Raw genomic sequence first — 4,979 nt, forward strand, 5'->3', positions numbered from 1 at the left:
CGGGCGAGCCGGCACCGCGCAGGAGCCGTGGAGCCCGACCCTGCCTCGGGTGTGCTGTGCTGCCTCACCGCTCCTTCTGTACCGTGTATATCGCACACAAAGCATGCACAAAATTCCGGCTTTTCTGCCTTCCTGTAGCGTTTCTTTTGCTGGTCCCCTGGCTTCGTGGTTTCCGATTTAATTTAAAATGGCACCGAGCAACTTTCTGGGTAGTTGCCGGTTCTGTAGCCAGCACAGTCGCTAGTGCAACCCTTCTGGCTCGTTGGGCTGACTCAGCCCCCCTTGTTTCAGGGCATGAGCTTTCCGAGTGCCCGTGTGCCGCAGGGACACCGGGACACGGCTGCTGCTGCTCCGAGCCCGGAGCTTTGTGCCCCGCACCGAGGTGAAGCCGCGCCTCGGGCGCTCACCGGCCCCTTAACTCAGCCCGGGGGGCGGGCTGGATGCTGCACTGCCCGTATAAATCAGATTGATTGGATTATTGCGAATCAAAAAAAGGCTGTGTAATCACAGTAGCCTTCTGAGCATGCAGGCGTTAATGGGGAAGGAGTGATATGATTAATATCAGTTGTTATCACAGCCGCGAGCAGGAGCCTTTGCGGGCAGACGAGCCTCGCACTGCGGTGGTCAGCACAGAAAGCCTGAGCTACTAAAGGGGTGAAAAGTTCAAGCCTCTGATCAATAACCCCAGAGAGTCAGGCAGGAAAATTCAGCTACATTCAAAGCAGTATGTGGAGGGTTTGATTTGATTTTTTTTTGGCGGAGGGGCTGTTTTTGTGGGGTATGTTGGGATGTTTTATGAGCTTCTCTATGCTAATACAATTTATGCTTTCTGCTGGGGATACGAATGCGTGGGAAGAGAATTGAGGAAAAAATATGTTGGGGAAGGGTCAAGAGAGTCAAGATTCACGGTTGCATATTCAGTGTTAAGTCAGTATTTTATGGATTCTGGCAGGAGTGTAGTTCAGTGCAGCACAGTGGAGCACAGAGGGATTTACATCACTGTTCAGTCAGTTTGGTTCATGTGTCAGGCAATTAATTTTAACCCACCCTTAGTTATAGATATTGGCTGTCCTATTATAAGGTATGTGTGTTTTAGAGAACTCCCTGAAGACACTGAACTACATTAAAAAAAGCCACTTAGAAGTCCAGTAGTCTGTGTTGTAACATACAGAATTTCCCTATCTTTAAATGAGACAATTAGTATACACACAGTATATACTAATATATGTGTGTATATACTAATTGTTTGTTAATGCTGACATTTTGTGTATATACTAATTGTGTGTATATACTAATTGTTTGTTAATGCTGACATTTTTATAGTCTTTGTTACAGTTTTATGAGTAATTTGGTATGGGATTTCTTTATATTGTAAAAAAAAAACCTTTTAAACTTTAAATACTTTAAATAATTTAAGGTGTAAAGCTATCACAATTTTCCTAAGGATTTCAAACCTGTGACAGGGTAATGCAGTTTTACAGCAATTCAGTTTCTGCATGCTTCTAGACAGTTACAGGATATAGTAAAGAGGAAAGGATTGCCTTGAGAGAACTTTTGGTAATAAGTTGGAATATGGAAGGATCTCTCAAACACTTCCTGGGACTGGTGAAATTTGATTCTGATTTTGTATAAAATGACTGAGTTTGGAAAGAAAAGTCGGATCTTCACATTATGTATAGTATCTCTTTTTGTGAAGCCCAGCTGCTTCTTGCATATACTTTTTTCACTGTGGAAGAACAATCTTAAATGCTGGATTTTCTAATTTAAAAAACAATGTTATTAAAATGCCTAGAGTTTCATTAAATCAAATCTAAACAAGTATTTGTCACAGACTTTTGATATTGGTTTGTGTCTTTAAGATGAATCAAAATATTTTTCTATTCAGTCACTGTTTCTTCTTTCTTATATAGTGTTGACTGCAGAAGAGAAGGAAGTTGTCTAAATCTTTTAACCTTGGCTATTATAATTAATACTTGTCAAAACAGAAGCAAACAGGTACCTCTGGTGCTGTGTTCATCTAAAAATAATAAAATGGGTAAGACTGAAAACCAGCAATTTACTTGATCAGTGTCAACTGGGGTTTTTTTTGTTTTTTGTTTTTTGGTTTTTTGTTTTTTTTTTTTTTTTTTTTTTTGTGGAGGAAAGTGGAAAGATGGTGAAGATGTGGATAGTTAGCTTTATACTCTGCTTTTTACACACTTTAGCCCATATATTCAGAGCAGTGATGGACTGTAAAAAAGGTCCCACTCAGACTTGTTCTTTAAGGGGCTTACAGACAAAGCCCTGCCAAGCTACTCCCCAGAGCAGCCATTCAAGCCAGGAAGATCAGTGACTGCTAACCATGGACCATGTAGTTGGATTTGGTTTAAAATGCCATTAAAAACCCCCAACAAACCAACCAACCAACCAACCAAATCATCTGATCTGTTTTTCTTGGAGTTAAACCCTTGGCAATTTGGGAAACCTCCTACTCACTCAGTTTTGTGGTATTACAATGCTAGAAGAAATGAGAGGGATAATTCCTCCAACAAGGTTCTGGGGAGCAGGAGTGTGTTTCATTTATATTCAAGCAGCATCATCACCTCCACTTGCCTCCCAAGGATCAGATTTTGTCAGGGCTCTGCATGATACTGGGGAATTTTCATGCACTTACTCTTTCCTCCTAAACAAGTAAATTGTCCTTCACATTATGCCTAATATGAGGCACATGTACTCTGTTTTCTATTCACACTTCCTTGGAGTAGGTAACAAACTGTGGCCATGCTCCTCTGATTGCGCCTTCATCTGCTGGGAAACATCCTAGGGAACGCTTCCACACCCACCTCGACCTTCCATGGGCAATAAAGATGTCCTTGTCCCATAACAAATGGGGAAAATGCTGCATTTTCCATTGCTAAGGTCTCCTCTCCAGGCGTGACAGTAACAGGCACCATTTCCCCTCAAACTGAATGACCAATTAACACGATGGTGTTCCATTCATTTTAGCAGTTTTGTTCTCAATCTATACATAATTTTCCCAGTTATATGAGCTGGTATGATAAAGGATATTAATTCTCCCTGCAGAAACTGTCTCAATAATATCCTTAGAACATTTTGTTTCTAGTAATGTTAGTGCTGCTCCTGGGATTGCTGCAGATCACACTGTTATTTTAATGCACCACCATGAAGATACAGAATGCAAAGCAAAGAGAAAATATAACTAAGCATTTCTTCCTGTCCAGATCTTAAAAAAATAAAAAGAAAAATGGTGGCACAGAAATTTAAAAGTAGAGTGCATTTTCTGTTAAGATCAGTGCAGAATACTTCCTTCCTGTCACAGCTCAAGCTTCCAGGCTGCTTCAAGGAGAGGATTTACCATTTCCACCAATAAATTATTATTAGTAGTAGTAATAATAGTAGTAGTTTTAGTAGCATTATTATTATATTATGAATATAATTTTAAGTATAATTACAATTTATGTAATATATATAATATATAACATATGCTATTACTTATTATACAGTAATACATAGTATATGTTACTATATATACTATATATTATACTATATAATATATAGTATATATAATATGCTATAATCTAATTTTATATTTATGATATTATAATTATAAATAATTAAATAATAAATTAATAGTATTTGTGTTGTTCAATCTTTTGTGTATTACTGCATATTATGAATAAGTATTGGGATTGCAAGGCTATTGGCATTTTTCTCTCACTAAACTGTTTCTCTGACAGTTTCCCCCAAATTATAAAATTATAATTTGTTTCCCCCAAATTATAAAAGGTCCTGTGCTGCACTTCACACCAATCTTGTGTGGGGCTGGCTGTAGCTGTTTCCACCAAGCATGGGTGACAAAATTTGGTTTGCAAGTTTAGAGCAGTAAAATTTCAATCACCCTTTTGCAATGCAACATCAGAGCCACGTTGCTGCTGGCTTCAAGCACAGCAAAGCTGGAGATGGTGCCAGCAGAGGGGAAATGCCACAGGGAGAGGAGTCTGTTCTCTCAGCCAGCTGGAAGCCTCTTTCTCTGTGGCTGGATAGAGAGTTTGCCTTAGCCACCCTGCCTCCACACAGCTTCTCAAAAAGCAGTTGCTGGAGTGCCCGCATTCATGATTTCTCTCCCTCATATCATCTATGAAATCAAGCAACAGAAACTGTGTAGTATTTAAAATGACCTAAGATGAAAAAGAAGATCCAAACCCACAAACAAAACAAATCCACCTTCCTTGGTAAGAGTAGTATTTTCAGAAAGATCTAAATGTTTAGGGACCAGAGTGGCACTGCCAAAAGTTTAAAATTAGACTTGTACATTTAATCCATTTGAGCAAGATTCAAAGTTTCAGCCTAGAAGTACACTAGAAATATTCTCCCTGCCCTCACCTTCCAACTATGCTGATGTTAAACTGGCTCATAGGAGCAATGGAAGCAAGTTTTGTCCTGGAAGTATTTAAAAGGCTACATGAAGGTTAACCATCAAGGTAAATGCACACGTATACATGACTATAAACACAGGAGAGTAATATGAGAAGCCAGGAGCACAGGTAAGAGTATGACACGGAAGCGTGTATGTAGATGTGAGCTGAAGCCATAACTACAGAGGGTTATTTTTTCCCTCTGATCCCCAGGATTTTGAAGACTGGAACCTTCCCAAGTACCTTTCCTGGGAGCACCTTTCCTGCATACTTAAGATGTATGCAAGCAGCCTGTTCTAGTCTCCTTTCCTTTTTCTATTTTTCTTCCCTAGGATGTTCATATTCACATTCTCGTTTACTGTTTTTTTTTAATCTTCTGAGTTTTTAGGGTTTCTTTTTTTTTTTGTCCAGAATGACTCTGAGGTCTTAGTATTTCTTTTTTTAAGCCCATATTTTGAATTAAATATTAAAAATTCTACTTTGAAAGAACAGCAATCTGTGGATTTGGGTTTAAACCTAAATTTTGGTGAATTTAAATCAATTCTATTTTCTATAAATGCAGTT

Source organism: Geospiza fortis, unplaced genomic scaffold (genome assembly GCF_000277835.1).
Source record: "Geospiza fortis unplaced genomic scaffold, GeoFor_1.0 scaffold219, whole genome shotgun sequence".
Taxonomy (NCBI): Eukaryota; Metazoa; Chordata; class Aves; order Passeriformes; family Thraupidae; genus Geospiza; species Geospiza fortis.